The sequence below is a fragment of the Idiotropiscis lumnitzeri genome, chromosome 21, assembly GCF_059441095.1.
Source record: "Idiotropiscis lumnitzeri isolate Australia: NSW breed Sydney's pygmy pipehorse chromosome 21, RoL_Ilum_1.0, whole genome shotgun sequence".
Lineage (NCBI taxonomy): Eukaryota > Metazoa > Chordata > Actinopteri > Syngnathiformes > Syngnathidae > Idiotropiscis > Idiotropiscis lumnitzeri.
The window spans coordinates 10,055,838-10,072,595 of record NC_142411.1 but is presented as its reverse complement, the minus strand read 5'-3'; the positions used below and the strand labels follow the sequence as shown (position 1 = coordinate 10,072,595).

Here is a 16,758-nt window from a genome sequence, read left to right as displayed (position 1 = left end):
CGTGAAGCAATGAGTGGGTGGGAAGCAGTGAGCGTGTGTGGCAAACAGTGAGCGCGTGTGGTACTGCAACAGAAAGAAACAGCACATAAGTCTATAGCTCAACTCAACAAACATAAGCTGTAAAATGCACCTGCATACGCAAATTACATAAATGCTAATGAGACGCATCGACTGCATCAAACAGTTGCCAACTACAGCCGTGGATGGCGCACAATGGCGGCGGCAATAGGGATTGTGTACTACTTAGGTTACAGCAGACGTACTACCTAGGTTACAGCAGACCTGACGCACCTAGGTGTATAGAGCACAACCTCCTTTTATATAACTAGCACACCGTGGGGAACATTTAGGCATTCACACATCGAGCTAAAGGCACACATTCAGTGACGCGGCGAACTTCAAAGGGAGCTCGGCGACGGAGCACGGCAAGAAACATGGCGGGGACGCACGACGACAAACAGACTAGACAGGAGTAGACATGACGATGCACAGCGGCGCGATGAATAAACGATGTAAACAAATAAATACACTAGTGTACTTACTTGAGGTCAGGAACGCACACGGACACTGAGGCATCGAACACGTCACATGAGAGTGGTGGTCGGCTAACAACTGCAGCCGGGAGGAAGGATAGAACCTCTACGTGGTCTCCCGGACAAGTCGGCGGTCCCCCGTCGACGACGAATGTATCCTGCCGGCACCCATATCACCCCACGACTCGGTCCGGAGGACCGGTCAGGGAGAGGGCGCCGCCACTATCTCCTGCCACCTTTTGGCTATGGCTCCTGCGGTGCCCCCGACTCATTCCCCTCCGGCAGAGGATTTTCGGCGACGCACCTCCCCCTCACAACGGCCTCTCCACCGCGCCGCAGAAGGTGATTGCGCTAGCTGGGCGAACCTTGGGAGGTTCCGCCCAGGCGCCAGCCCAACAACAACAACAACAACAACTGCAGCGAAACAGGCATTTGCCAGTAACCCGTATGCGGGCGCTTCTTGCGAGAGCTCGGCACCGACGCGACTCCAGTCATTCAACAAGCACACAAACAATGACGACACTCAACTTCGGAACCTTTCTAACAGCCGCCCCCGAATGTTCGAAGTACATTCGCTCCTAAGAAGGGTGATGGAGTCTCGAATGTCTCACGGCAGGCTGGTCTTGATTGTAGCGACGTCCTCATCACCAGCCGGGAGAGCTGGCAGAACGACCAACCTGGCCACTGGTCTGGTGTAGTTGCGCTCGCCGATCTGCACATCAACGGAGCGGACGTGTCCATCAGCGCTGGGATGGACTTGGGTGACATGGCCCACAGGCCACATCGCTCTTCGCAGCTGGGGGTCCACCAGCATCACGACAGCGCCCTCGACGATACCGGCTCTGGTGGATTGCCACTTCTGTCGTGTCTGCAGGTTCGGTAGGTAGTTACGCAGGAAGCTGGACCAGAAGTGATTTGCCAGAACTTGGGAGTGTCTCCAGTGGCGACGGCTCAGCAGGTCAGTCTCTGGATACACAATCTGGGGTAATGATCCATCCGGCCGCCCCATCAACAGGACGTTGGGTGTCACAGGATCGAGGTCATTGAGGCTGGATGAGACGTATCCCAGTGGCTTTGAATTGAGGATCCCTTCCACTTCAAGCAGTACGGTCCTTAGTACTTCCTCTGGGACTGGCTGGGCTCCCATCGTGGTGTACAAGGCTGCCTTCACTGAACGTATCTCCCTTTCCCACGTCCCTCCGAAGTGGGGTGCAGCTGGTGGGTTGAAGTGGAAGCTGATTTTCCGCTTGGCTAGCTGTTGCTGTAGATCTGGGGACAGGGTAGCGAACGCCTCTCGCAGCTCTCTTTCTGCTCCTCGGAAGTTGGTTCCCTGGTCCGAATACAGCTCAGCGGGTGTCCCTCGGCGTGCAATGAACCGCCTGAGGGCCATCAGGAACGAGTCGGCGTCGATCGTGTTCAGAAGGTCTAAGTGAACGCCTCTGGTGGTGCGGCACTTGAACATGATGCCCCACCTCTTCACCGTGCGTCTTCCCACCTTGACCTGGAATGGCCCGAAACAGTCCATTCCAGTGGAGAAGAAGGCTGGCTTGAAGAGGCGTAGCCGAGCAGGTGGTAGGTCCGCCATCTTGGGGACAGCAGGTCTAGCCTTCCAGCGTCGACATTCTGTGCAGGTATGTTGGTAGCGGCGTACTGCTTCACGGCCACGCAGGATCCAGGAGGAGCGCCGTATCTCCGCGAACACTCTCTGGTCCGGGGTGATGCAGACGGCTGTCGAAGTCTTGAATAAGGAGTCTAGTGGAGGGGTTGCTGGGATCCAGCACGATAGGATGAACGGCTATCTGGTCTAAATCCTCAGCGTGACGAAGCCTACCTCCAACACGAATGACCTCCTCTGCATCCATCTCAGGAGATGTGAGTAGGCGGCTGCTGGATGAGACAGGCTTGCCAGCCTTCAGGAGCCTCAGCTCGTCTGGGAAGCTGTCACGTTGGGATCGCTTGAGGAAGAGGATCTCTGCCCTGCGGTAATCTTCAGCAGTATGACCGCTGCTCTGATATGCCGCCCCCTGCAGCTCCTGAACTGTAGCGTGACCGGGACTGTAGTGACTCCACAGAAGGCAGACTTCCTTAGCTCTGAGGTATCGTCGTCCTTATCAAGCTTAGGCCGGACTGGCCAATCTTCTGGGGGTTGGAGAAGGAATGAAGGTCCTTGACTCCATCGGTTGGGCTTCACAAGGTCTAGCTGTTTCTTGCCCCTTGTGATATCATCCGCAGGATTCCTCTCTGAGTCTACATATCGCCAGGCATCAGGGCTGGTGAGTTCCTGGATCTCTGCCACTCTAGTGCCAACAAAGACCTTGAAACGGCAGGACTCCGACTGCAGCCACGTCAGAACCGTGGTGGAATCAGTCCACAGGATTGTCTGTGTTATCTTTAGCGTGAGCTCCCTCCTGACGAGCTTGGCTAGTTGGGCTCCTGTGACAGCTCCGCAGAGCTCCAGTCTGGGCATAGAGAGGAGACGCTTGGGTGCAACTCTCGAGCGTGCAAGAAGGAAAGACAGGTGGACTTGCCCTTGCTTGTCGCTTGTTCTCAGGTACGCCACTGATCCATATGCTTGTTCGGAAGCATCCGAGAACACGTGAACTTCATGGGTGACACTTGACGAATCTACTTTGGCAGGTAGGTAGGCTCTTGGTAGGGTGACTTGAGGAAGGGACCTTAACTCTTCTTCCCAGCTGTTCCATGCTTGTAGGAGGTCTTGGGGGAGAAGAGGATCATCCCAGCCTCTGTGCTTCTCCCAGAGGCGTCGGACAAGCATCTTGGCTCTAGTGGTGTATGGGATTAGGAACCCCAAAGGGTCGTACTGACTGGCTAAGACGCGGTAGATGTTCCGCAGCGTTGGCGCGCCATACTCGATATGTCGGTGTTTGTAACTCATAGTGTCCGTATGACAGTGCCAGCTGAGTCCTAGCGTGGATTCAGGGGAGTCTGCCTGGTCGTGGGGAAGATGGAGCTCAAAGCTGTCTGATCTTGCCTGCTTGGGTAGGTGTTCGACAACGCTCGGCATGTTACTTGCCCACTGCAGTAGGTCGAATCCGCCAGCAGCTAGGAGCGTCCGTAGTCCGTCCACCAGACGACTGGCTTCTTGAGGAGTAGAAAGACTCTGCAGGAGGTTGTCCACATAGAAACATCTCTCAATGGAGAACCTCACGTCATCTTCTGGTTGGCTATGTTCGGCTACATGGCGTTGCAGAGCGAACGTAGCGCAGCAGGGGCTACAAGTGGTGCCAAAAGGAAGCACTTGCCACTCGTACACTTCTGGAGGGTCACCTTTGGTCATGTCACGCCAGACGAACCGAAGGAGGGAACGGTCAGCAGGGAGTAGGCGGACTTGATGGAACATCCCCTTAATGTCTGCAGTAAGGGCGACAGCGTGTTCCCTGAAGCGCAGCAGCACTCCCAAAAGCGATGCTCCGAGAGTGGGTCCAGGCAGCAGTGAACTGTGCAGGCTCTGGCCTCTATACTGATAAGAGCAGTTGAAGACGATTCTGTTCTTGCCGCGATGGCTCACCATGTGGTGCGGAATATACCACTCTTCTCCCTCTTGGTTAAATTCTTGATGGCTTAACTTGGAGACAGAGCCTGCGTCCACCAGCTTCTGGATCTCGATGCCATTGACCAGGGGTCTTCAATCCTGTTCCTCGAGGGCCGGTGTCCTGCCAGTTTTCCACCTCTCCCTGGTGCAACACACCTGAGCGATCGTTATCTAGCTTCTGCAGACCTTGCTGATTATCTGATCATTTGAATCAGCTGTGTTGCAGCAGGGAGAGATGGAAAACCTGCAGGATACCGGCCCTCGAGGAACAGGATTGAGGACCCCTGCCATAGACCTTGGCACGCTTTGGATCTTTGGCCAGTCGTCGTTCTGTGCGCCGCAGACTGGGGATGACGGCTTCCTTTGGGGCGCGGAGAATAGGCATGTCTCGTTTACGCAGAAGGGGGGTGGCATAGCGAAGGATCCCGTGCACCTCTATGCAGATGGTCTTTTCGAGCAGGGCCACGGCTGCTTGATCCTGCTTTGACCTCGTCACGATCTTCTCGCTTCTGTAGGGAAGAGTGTCGAGTTGCCAGAGTCTTTCGACGTGTCTAAACAGTTCTGTATCGACTGGGGATACTGATGTCAACAAACACTCTTGTGGACGTAAGGGGTCCTGGATGGCCTTCGCCGGACCCTGGAGGACCCAGCCTAATCTGGTACGGAGAGCTACGGGTCCGCCTGGAGTGCCCCGTCTGATTGGCTCGACAGCGGTAATCAGGTGTGGGTGGTCGGACCCAATAAGCAACAGTGGCCTGGTATTGTGAAAGGGCTTGATTGGTAACCCAACCAAATGAGGGTACCTCCGTTGGAGTCGATCCATCGGGTAGGACTGGTCTGCCAGACCAAGGCGTATTGCAGTGAAGGCTTTGAAACTGGTCTTGGGGTCAGCAGCGGGAGAGATGCGGAAAGACACCGTCGAGCCCCGGAGAGTCTGAACATCCTGTCGAATGGTTCGCAGTGGGAGGTCCTCCCTCGTGCCTTGTATGCCCAGGTCCCGGGCAGCTGCTGACAGGAGCATTGTCCTCTCTGACCCGTCGTCCAGGATTGCATAGGTAGTTATGGTGCGGTTGCCGTGATGAAGAAGCACATGAGCAACCTTCAGTAAGACCCTGTTTTCCTCTCGGGGGCGGTCGAAGTACAGGACTTCAGTAGTGGGGCTCACTTGCTGGCTGGTTTCGCTGTTCGAAGGTCTGTGTTGTCTGTCGTTGACTTCATGAAGGACCTGTAGATGCTTTCTTTGACACAGGCTGCAGGGCTTCTTCAGATCACACTGGGCTGCTTGGTGATGCCTTGCACAGCGCCAGCACCTCTTGTTGTTCTTTATCCAATCTGTGAGTTCTTCTCTGCTCAGCTTGGTTACTTTGGTGCACTGACTAAGAAAGTGCTCTTCATTCTCGCAGAAAGGGCAGTAGGGCTTGGGCCTCCCCTTCTTCCTCGGTGAGTCCTTCACCGGTGCGCTGTTCTCTGTGCTCTTGGCGCCGTGGAGAACGGCAACGGTTCGCTGTCCTTGGCGGCTCTCTGACTTGGATGCTTGCTTCTCTTTTGCCCCTTTGGATGCTGTTGGCCCATCGAAGTCCAGGCACCACGATTCATATTTGAGCCACTGGGCCAGATCAAGCAGAGTGGGAACGTTGCCTGCTTGTCGGAAGGTGCACCGACAGAATTCTGCTCGCTGCTCTGGAGGTAGTTTGCTGAGCAGTCTCACCACATGAGAGGCGCAGCGGAGTTCGATGTCGCCGGCGGTGCCCAACGTCCTCAGGAGACCGACCATGCTTGGACATGAAGGGCGAACCGTTCGAAGGCTGCGGTGTCACCACGACGAACATCTGGTGAGTCGAGGACACTTGCAATTTTCTTGAGGGCTATTTGGTGGGGCTGACCAAACTTCTCGTTGAGGGCTAACATGGTGTCTGTGTAAGGCGTAGGTGAGTTGATGTTGGAATCTGCAATCAACTTGGCCTCTTCTAATTTCAGATGATCAACCAGGATTTGGTAATTGAAGAGCTCTGTCCCTCCCACTGGTAAGAGGTTCTCCAAAGCCATCTTCAAGCGTGCAAACTCACATGGATCACGGTGGCTGAAGTAGGGTATGGAGGGGCGTGGCCCTTTGTAGCTCTGTTCAGTGGTGGCGGGTGGATCCTGGTGCCGTGGCGCTGGAGTCTCCCAGCCTTGTCCTGGCGTCCCGTAGCTTTGCTGTGTGGGTGCTGGCAAGTACGTTGACTGTTGAGGAGTACAGGTCGCAGCATAGGATGGACATCTAGGAGGTAGATGCCTTGAGTTGCGCAGGCGGGTGGAGGTTTGGAGGCTGCTGAGGTGCATAAGCTGCGGCATAAGGTGTAGCCCTAAACGGTGAGGGTTGGTACGCAGGCTGGTGCTGGAGTTGTGGCGGTGGTGCCGTAGCAGCTGGATGCTTTGGCCTCTGGGGTAACGCCCACTTGATTGTCGGGAGGTGCTGCGAAGGTGAGAAGCTATGACTCCCACTTGTAGTGCTGTGACGCAGTGGAAGAGGAAGCTAGATGAGGGTGGCCAGGTTCCGCGCTCAACTGCTGGGATTGACGGCGCAACGGCTGACTGCTGACCTTGACTGGCGACACTTCGCAGTGGCTAGATGCTTGTCTCTTCATCCGATGTAACTCCGAAATCAGCTCTTCTATTTGCTCAGTCATCGTTGGAGTCGGCGGGTTGTCACAGTCTGCTGTGTCAGGCCATGGCGGGGGGTCAGGCCAGTCCTCTTCATCTTCATCTACCGAGTGGATGGGACGGAGGTCATGACTGCTGACGGAGTGTGACATAGCTTGTTGAAGACTGAGTACTGTGTTGGTGAGCCTCCTCATTTCAGCTTGAACTTCTTGGAGTGCAGCTACATCGGAATGAAGGGCTTGCTGTGGTTGATGTAGCACGACCTTCCCTTTATGGATGTCCTGTGTGTCGTCTCTCAAGGCGCGTTTGTGCGGCACAGGATAGGGGGAGTGTGGTTCTCGGACTTCCTCCCTGAGAGCTCCCTCTGGATACTGCAGGTGGGCTAGCTGGGAATCCGGACTGTATATCTTCCGCACTGGGTGGTACAGGTCCGCCTCATGGAGGTCAGCATCCCGCCTGTGGTGATCCGTATAGGGAGTGGGGGAGAAGTAAGGGGGTGTCATCTTGGCTGCTCTCTCTTCGTGAGATAGCCACTCCTCTTCGTACCCATACCTGTCTCGCTGCCTGTGCCCGATATATTGGACATGGTAGTTGTCTAAGTGGGTGGGGGGGCGTGTCTGACGCGTCGGTCGTGCTCCACAATCTTCAAACTCCATGTTGATCAAGGGTAAAGAGAGCATCCGGCTCGAAGGACCACAATGTTGGAGAGCCTAAGGGGTGGACTGTATAGGTGATTTGGTTCAATGGGGGTATGCTCTTTTCACCCCTGGGTGTCGGTCAGAACACAAGGATGAGTCCAAGATGTGGGTTGGTGGGTTTAATGGCGTATCTTCAAATCAACATGCAATAGCACAGGCAACAGGCGGACAAAACATGGGCACAGATGAAAAGGAGGTGATGGACTCATGCATGCTGGGATGCATGTGAACTAGTGAGAGAGGGGTGTTGGAATTTAGCTCTAAATCAATGCTAGAATTTAATTTTAAACCAATGTAAACTCAAATTAGTAATCTGACTCCAATTTGCGACTTTACCCAACTCTCACTCATCCAACAATATGCGCGCTCGTTCTGCAATAGAAAGGTATCAGGAAGCCGGCATTTTCACGCACGAGTGGATTTATTCCCAATACACAGATTTACTACATATTCGCCTGGGTCTCGGATCCCTCTCAATACAACTCTACACCTCTCTTGCCACCAACAGAACAGAACAGAACTTTTTTCCGAGTTGCCCAGTAGTGATTCATTCTATACAATATGTAAATGACACAAAGACAAAGGCATCCTGGCATGATTCTATTGGCTATGTGTATCCTGCAGTTAACTCTAGCTTGCTCTTATTGGTCTTTGTAGCGAACCCAGCCAGACAATGGTGAAGCGTACTGATGTTCCACAGAGTCTTTTATTCCTTTTGTTGTCTTGATTTCATTGTGGAAACGCCGTAAGAGCTACAGTGTAAAACAAACCATAATAAACATAAATGAGAGCTCTCAACGGCATGCAATCAAATCCATGTAACTACTTTGGCCATACGTGAGAAAATAAAGTTACAACAAAAACCCGCGATACTACAAAATCGACAAATGGACGCTATTGTCAGAGTGACAGCGGTTAATTATGTCATGAAACACCTGTGCATGGGTAAATCACGGCCAACGAAATAACGATGAAACAAAACAACAATTAAATACCTTGTTCCCATTCCAGCCAGGTGCTTGCAGCCTTAGAAAGTTTCCGTTAGATTGCGTAAAACTGATTTCTTGATCGGCAATGTCAAGATCGTTAAACTTTTCCTTCTCCTTTTCCTTCCTTTCCTTTCCTTTCCTTTCCTTTCCTTTGGAAACGCCCCCTTAAATAGCGTAATGTTAATGTATACTTCCTGCTCATACCGGAAGCGCACCAAACTAAAAGCATATGGCATCCAAATTATAACTTCAAAATAAAGTATCAAACAAATGCACTTGTGAGTTCGTTACACTCCCACCAAATCATTAGTAAATAATGGAAGGGTATTTGGTTTACATTAGGTACGAATGATTTCTGACCGTAAATAGAATTTCTCTAATGAGATAACTTGGGCAAGAGCAAAATACTTTCAGTTATCGAGTGAGTCTAATCAGCTTCTAAAAGCAGGACTAGCTTGTGAACTGGGCGCTCCACTGTGGACAGCTTGTGGAGGCGCTCTCCTTTCTTTCCGAGCTCCTTGTCTACAAGGCAGACCTTAACTCTCCTTCCAAGCCCATCTTTGTCAATAGTAGTTTCAGATACTTTGTTCAATCTCCACTGATTCCAGAGTGCGTCTCTTTTTTTTTTCTCCTTTTTTTCCTTCTTTGTCTCTCTATCTTCTTCTTCTTCCTTTTTCTCATGTAGAACGACACTGCCCTGTCGATTCCCGGAGTCCAGAAACCGATGAAGCTAATTTCCTTATTTTTAAGACCTTTGCCGGGATGGTTTGCCTTTTCGTGGAAATGACCAATAATCATCTTCATAATGTGATGATCTCTTGGGATGATTGTCGGGTGCTCTCCCACCCTGAGGACTCCATCCTTATCAGGGAATGGATCAAGAGAGTACAGTGGACTGTGAGATGGTAAGGAATTCACTTTAAGTAACAATTTAAAGTCTGCTGGATAGACACCTTTTTGGAGTTTCTTAATTAAGCGATATTCTGCCTCTTCGTCTGTTACAGTGGTAAGGTTATCAAATGAGAGATCTATACTTTCCATATTGACTGCGAGTTCAGAAGGTAGCATGCCTTTTTTGGACGTCCCGGTCATTTCACACTTGTGGAGTCTGTGACCGCCTGTGGCGCAGAGTTCACAAGCTTCTCTGGCAATTTCAATGGCCTCTTCTTTGCTTCCAACACTTGTCAGGCTGTTGTCGACGTAGGGATCCCTCCTGATGAACTTCAAACCCTTTGAATCGATGTTGCTGTTCTCCTTGCCACCCTTAATGTCGAATTCTAAGATACGAATAGCATCGGCCGGTGTCGCTGGAGGCAGCTCCTTTACCATTACCCTGTGACACAGGCGGCTCATGCGCTGTGACTCATAGCTTTGTGATGATCTCCCTACAATGCTCCATCCAAGATCCGTCCGTATAGCATAGGGTTCCTCATCACCTCCCAAAATTACTTGCCTAGACGCCATGGCTCGAGAGCAGTTGTAGCCTATCAGAAGTGCTACCTCACAGTCTTTCAGTGGTTGAAGCTCATCTACTATTCCCTTGAGATGACTCCATTGCTCAGCAGTCTCGCAAGTGGGAATGTGAGCGCGGTTTACTGGTATGCAATCCTTTCTGTAGGTAACTGGAAGATCAACCTGAACAGCAGAGCTATATCCTCTCACACGAAGGCCAAAAACAGTTTGACTAGGGATGACTATGTTTGTGCCACTCATGGTAGTCAGTTTCAACTTAACTGGGTGTCTTTCAGCCTTGAGGCTGTCGCTCACTTCCTGGCTGATGAATGTCGTATCACTTTGGGTGTCCAGCATGGCATTAACAAGTTTCTCCACAGTTGGATCAGCTTTGGAAGACACCCACACTGGCACCACCATTGTTGTGCAGGACACGCCCTTGCTCGTGACACTGAGTGAAGTAGCATCATGACTGGACCTAATTTCTGTGGAAGACCTTTCCTTTTTATAGTTGTAGTCATGAAGAACTGTTGGATGCTTCCCTTTGCAATTGTCACAGAGGAGGCGATGACGACACTCCTTTGCACCGTGGGCATATTTCAAGCAACCATAGCAAAGTTTATTTTCTTTTATGTAGTTGCGTCGTTCGAACAGTGACATTTCTTTGAACTTGGAACATGAATGGAGCTGATGCTTCGCATCTTGACAAAGTATGCATATGGACTTCAACTTTTTCTGCTCTGTCTTTGGGATTTCATCTGTAGCTGTGTTAGTTGCGAAAACACTAGCCTTGTTTGTCTTTAAGTCTCTGGCTGTTCTTTTCTCAGGATTAGAACCTGATGAACGAAGTACATGGAGGGATGTGATTGGATTACAGGCAATCTCTGCTTCGCTAGACACAAATATTGCGAACTCCTTGAAACTCGGGAATTCCTGTCTTTCATTCAGGCTTTGTGTTACGTGCCGGTTCCAGCGCGAAGCTGCCCAATCTGGTAGTTTCTGGACCAGCTTCTGGTTCTCCTCACAGTCATTCAATATGTCAAGGCCTTTAACGTGAGGCATGGCATCTTGACAGGCATTAAGGAAGTCTGAGAAGTTTCGGAGTCCTTCGGCATCTTTAGATAGAATCCTGGGCCAGTTAGATAACCTTGCTCTGAATGCTCTTTGTATGCTAAATGGATGACCAAAGCGATGGTTTAACTTGTTCCAGGCATCCTGGTAGGCCCCATCATCAGTTCGGAAGAAGGTCCCATCTAAGACATGAAGTGCTTGTCCACCAACATATTTCCTTAAATAGTACAGTTTTTCAGCAGGAGTGATTACTCTTTGGTCAACAAGAGAGGAGAATGCTGCTTTCCATTCAGTGAATCGCATGGGATCACCTAAGGGAGCAACTAAACATTGGATTACCCAAGAAATCAAAGACCTCATGGAAGAAAGAAGACTGGCCAAGGGTGACCAGGAGAAATACAATCATCTACACAGCACAGTCCTCCAAAAATGCAAAGAAGCTAAGGAGCGGTGGCTGGAAGGGAAGTGCCAAGAAATCGAGCAGCTGAAAGACCAAAACAGCAGGGAGATGTTCAAGCGAATTCGAGAAGTCACAGGAAAAATGCCGTCACGCCCATCGGCGTGTATCAAGTCGTCTACGGGAGAAGTCCTCTATGAGCCAGAAGATGTTGCGCGGCGGTGGTCAGAATACCTTGGTCAGCTGTTCGAAGATGTTCGCACTGACGGGGAGGAAGTCACTCCGCTCTCGGACCTCTCTGGCCCACCAATTATGAAGGAAGAAGTCAAATGGGCGCTGCGCAGGATGAAAGCACACAAAGCGGCTGGCCCAGACGAGGTCGTCACAGAAATGCTACAAGCACTGGGCGAGGAGTCTATCAACACCATCCACAGCCTTCTTAATAACATCTATGAGTCAGGCGAGATACCCGACGACATGCTCAAATCTGTCTTCGTTGCCCTCCCCAAAAAACCCAACGCATTGGACTGCGACCAGCACAGGACAATCAGTCTCATGAGTCACACCCTGAAATTGCTGCTAAAAATCATACTGGAGCGCTGCCGATCGAAGATTCGTCCGGAGATCGCTCAATGCCAGTACGGATTTATGCCAGATCGGGGAACGAGAAACGCCATATTTACCATCCGAATGCTCAGCGAACGGGCCATACAACACCAACAGGATATCTACGTCTGCTTCATTGACTACCAAAAAGCATTCGATCGGGTCCGTCATAAAAGGCTATTCAAAATGCTCAAGAACATCGGAATTGATGACAAAGATCTTAGGGTCATCTACAACCTCTACTCGCTTCAAAAAGGAGCCGTCAGACTTCCGGGTGGCCTCACGGAGTGGACCGAAATCAACCGCGGAGTTCGACAGGGGTGCGGAATGAGTCCAGACTTTTTCAACTTGTACAGCGAACAAATCCTCCGCCGGCTTGAAGACTCAAACGACGGAGTTCTCATCAACGGTGTCCGTATCAACAACATCAGATACGCAGATGACACTGCCCTCATCGCTGACAGTGAGGAAGGCCTACAAAGGCTACTGGATCTCGTAGTGGAGGCTTCAACAAACGAAGGGCTGGAGATTAACAGCAAGAAAACTTTCTGCATGGTGATCTCCAAGGAAAGCCGGCCCCCAACGTGTAACCTGTCGTGCAACGGACCCGCAATTGAACAAGTCGACTCCTTTGATTACCTAGGGTCAAAGATTACATCAGATGGTCGATGCGAGGAAGAAATTAGAAGGCGCATAGGAATGGCCAAGACAAGTTTCAACCAAATGTCGCCCATTCTAAAGGATCGCAAACTCCCTATTCCTCTCAAGGTCAGAATTCTGAAATGTTTCGTGTGGTCGGTTCTGCTGTACGGATGCGAATCTTGGACCCTATCCTCAGCAACGACAAAGAACATCGAAGCCGCAGAGATGTGGTTTTATCGTCGGATGCTGCGCATCCCGTACACCGCACACGAGACCAATATCTCGGTGCTCCAACGAGTTGGGAAAGAACGCCAACTCCTCCAAGACATCAAAAGAAGACAGGTCAACTTCACCGGCCACATCATCCGTAAAGGCGAAATTGAAGAACTATGCCTAGCCGGAAAAGTACCTGGGAAAAGAGCTAGAGGCGGACAGAGGCTCATGTACCTAAATCAGATCAAGGACTACACCGGGCTCAGAAACTCGCGAGCTATCTGGGACGCCGCAAGAAACCGAAGACTGAAAGTTTTTTCATCATGAGTCGTCAAGGGCTGTTTCAGCCATGGCACCAGAAGAAGAAGATGGGATCACCAGTGAAAATGAATGGCTCAGGAACTGGGAGCCTATTCAATGCTAAGCTATCTTGAAAGACTTGAGCAAGAGTGGAAATCTCGTTATGAGAGGCAGTTGCAGCCGGCAATGGCGGGACAGCAGTTGCCGGCAGTATTTTGGCGTCTTGGTCCTTTTCCTTGCCCAGGCAGTCAAGAGCTTCACGTTCCATTTCCTTATTGTACATGCTCAGCTTGCCTTTAGCTACTCGTACTACCTTTTCCGCCTGCAAACAATGCAAATCATGTCTTTGTGTTTCCTTTTCTGCCTGCAAACGATGCAACTCATGCCTGTGTGCTTTGAGTGCTTCTAAAGCTGTCAATTGTTGCTCTTCTAGCTGTCTTATCACTGCCTTTTGTTTCTCTTCTGCTATCATCAACTCATAATTTATCTCCTTCGGCGATAGTTCGCCTGCTGCCTCTGCACGTTTAGCTGTCATGTCTGAAGTCGCAGAGTGCTGGTCAGACTTACTGTGGCAGGTGGAGGAGACAGAAGATCCAAAAACAGACCTTCCATAGTTGCGGTGTAGTAGTTCATGGAGGCGGTGTCTCTCCTGTTCCTCATTGAACATCCCTTCATCATCTATTGCTCTGTTGTGGGCGATGATTATCAGTTCTGTGGTAACGGATTCACAAGTATCAACTCGCCTTCTTACTGCGATGGTTGGGGTGGAGAGCTCCCTAATTGCAAAATATATGTCCATAATATCATCCTTGGCATTTTTAAGATCCTCAATAAGTGGCCAGAGCTCATCTTCCGTCATCGGCGACTTAAGTTGATGTCTTGCTTTACGTACCGTGAGTTTCCAATTCTCATACATGGAGATGAGTCTTTTCTCCCTTTTGCTAAATTCTTCCATTTGTAGTGCACGCATTTTCTGAGTAGGATTCCGTGCACGCTCAGAACGTCGAAGACCAGCCGCTGTGCTTGCAAGTTCACCTGGATTATCAGACTGACCTTCTTTGTTAATTTCTTTTAAGTGTGATTCCTCAAGTGCACTCACAGCTGTATGATGCTCACTCTGGAGATTGGGAACTTTATGCTGGGAACTATCCATCTGCTCTGTTTCCTTAGTGTTATCTGACTTTGACATCACTAACCCTCAGAATTATCAAATCAGGAGTGAATTTGTTCTCAGTCACTATTTACTAATTTTGCCATCAACAGCCAGAATTTCTATTAACGAGCATATATTAAACACAGGTGCAAGCTTTCAAATAACAGTGAATATTAAGCCCCAATTTCAAATAACTGTAGTGCAAGAGACAACGTTAGAGTTTAAGTAATTATATACTAACACTTATCACGCTCAAATATGGATGAATGAAATATTTTAACTTGAGATGGCACATGCTGTTGAATCTATGCAAATATAACAAACCCTTAAATATAAAGAGTACACCAAAATAGTCCAATTTTTGTAGATCTCAACAGTCTCCTTCCTTTGATGTGTTTATAAATGTTCAGTGTTCCAGTCGAGGAAGCTGTTCATGTGTTCAGCTTACCGGAAGTTCAGCATCAAAGTCAGTGATCGTGACTGTACTTGACCATTGCACCGAGTTTATGAGACTGTTGCCCAGTTTCAGCGTTGGTGTGCTGCCTCATGCTCTGCTGATGAGACCAGGTACCCAGGCGATGAAGCAGCAATGCCGGGCATGGCGTGTAGATCCGCTGTCACGCCCCCTCGTGGAAGCAACAGGTCGTCACGGAGCGGTGTAGTTCAAGCTCTTACTGTAGCGAACCCAGCCAGACAATGGTGAAGCGTACTGATGTTCCACAGAGTCTTTTATTCCTTTTGTTGTCTTGATTTCATTGTGGAAACACCGTAAGAGCTACAGTGTAAAACAAACCAAAATAAACATAAATGAGAGCTCTCAACGGCATGCAATCAAATCCAAGTAACTACTTTGGCCATACGTGAGAAAATAAAGTTACAACAAAAACCCGCGATACTACAAAATCGACAAATGGACGCTATTGTCAGAGTGACAGCAGTTAATTATGTCATGAAACACCTGTGCATGGGTAAATCACGGCCAACGAAATAACGATGAAACAAAACAACAATTAAATACCTTGTTCCCCTTCCAGCCAGGTGCTTGCAGCCTTAGAAAGTTTCCGTTAGATTGCGTAAAACTGATTTCTTGATCGGCAATGTCAAGATCGTTAAACTTTTCCTTCTCCTTTTCCTTCCTTTCCTTTCCTTTCCTTTGGAAACGCCCCCTTAAATAGCGTAATGTTAATGTATACTTCCTGGTCATACCGGAAGCGCACCAAACTAAAAGCATATGGCATCCAAATTATAACTTCAAAATAAAGTATCAAACAAATGCACTTGTGAGTTCGTTACAGTCTTTCTTCCCCCGCCGAATCCCGTGGTGGCTCCTCCTGGTTGTGCTTGGTTCATCTCGGCTTCCCCCTTCCTTGTGGCGATCACCATCTGTCCTGCAACGTTCCATTCTTGCACACCCCCGCAACCCCTATTCTGTTGCTAACGCTCCCCACACACCATTCCGCTCCACCAGTCACACGCTCAGCACTTTACAGTATCACACTTTCATACACTGGATGCAGCAACATCTAATGAACTATGTTAAGCTCAAACTCTTATATTCCTTTACTAGTCAAATGTACGAAATCCTTTAAGTGTAACCGAAGTTTGGACCATGCTAATGACACGACCCTCAGGAGAGGAATGCAGGAAGATTGGATCAAGGCTGCAACAAAGGAGGTGTGAACGAGACACCTCTGAAACAATGGACTTTCATGCCGGGACAACAAAAGTCATGCTGGTGGCTCCTATCAGTCTACCCTTTGCTCTGTGTTTAGATCATGACTGCCATGATTACATTATCCTTTAGGGGGCTAATGTGCAAGTGCACATGTGGTAGTGAGCTTGTGGCAGTGAGCTCGTGAAGCAATGAGCGGGTGGGAAGCAGTGAGCGTGTGTGGCACTGCAACAGAAAGAAACAGCACATAAGTCTATAGCTCAACTCAACAAACATAAGCTGTAAAATGCACCTGCATGCGCAAATTACATAAATGCAAATGAGACGCATCGACTGTATCAAACAGTTGCCAACTACAAGCCGTGGACGGCGCACAATGGCGGCGGCAATAGGGATTGCGTACTACCTAGGTTACAGCAGACGTACTACCTAGGTTACAGCAGACCTGACGCACCTAGGTGTATAAACTATATAAACTATACAAAGGAGCGCGCTTTAGTGGAGCACAACCTCCTTTTATATAACTAGCACACCGCGGGGAACATTTAGGCATTCACACATCGAGCTAAAGGCACACATTCAGTGACGCGGCGAACTTCAAAGGGAGCTCGGCGACGGAGCGCGGGAAGAAACATGGCGGGGACGCACGACGACAAACAGACTAGACAGGAGTAGACATGACGATGCACAGCGGCGCGATGAATAAACGATGTAAACAAATAAATACACTAGTGTACTTACTTGAGGTCAGGAACGCACACGGACACTGAGGCATCGAACACGTCACATGCGAGTGGTGGTCGGCTAACAACTGCAGCGCAACAGGCATTTGCCAG

General features: G+C 49.8%; 1 long non-coding RNA gene across 1 annotated transcript in view; it reads right to left on the bottom strand.

The window, feature by feature from the left end:
• LOC148316917 (uncharacterized) overlaps nucleotides 1–16,758 on the bottom strand; it is a 25,144-nt gene extending 8,386 nt beyond the window's left edge. The window contains exon 1 of the long non-coding RNA XR_015840123.1: nucleotides 16,664–16,758. This is a non-coding gene — a long non-coding RNA (uncharacterized LOC148316917). The remainder of the gene's footprint in view (nucleotides 1–16,663) is intronic.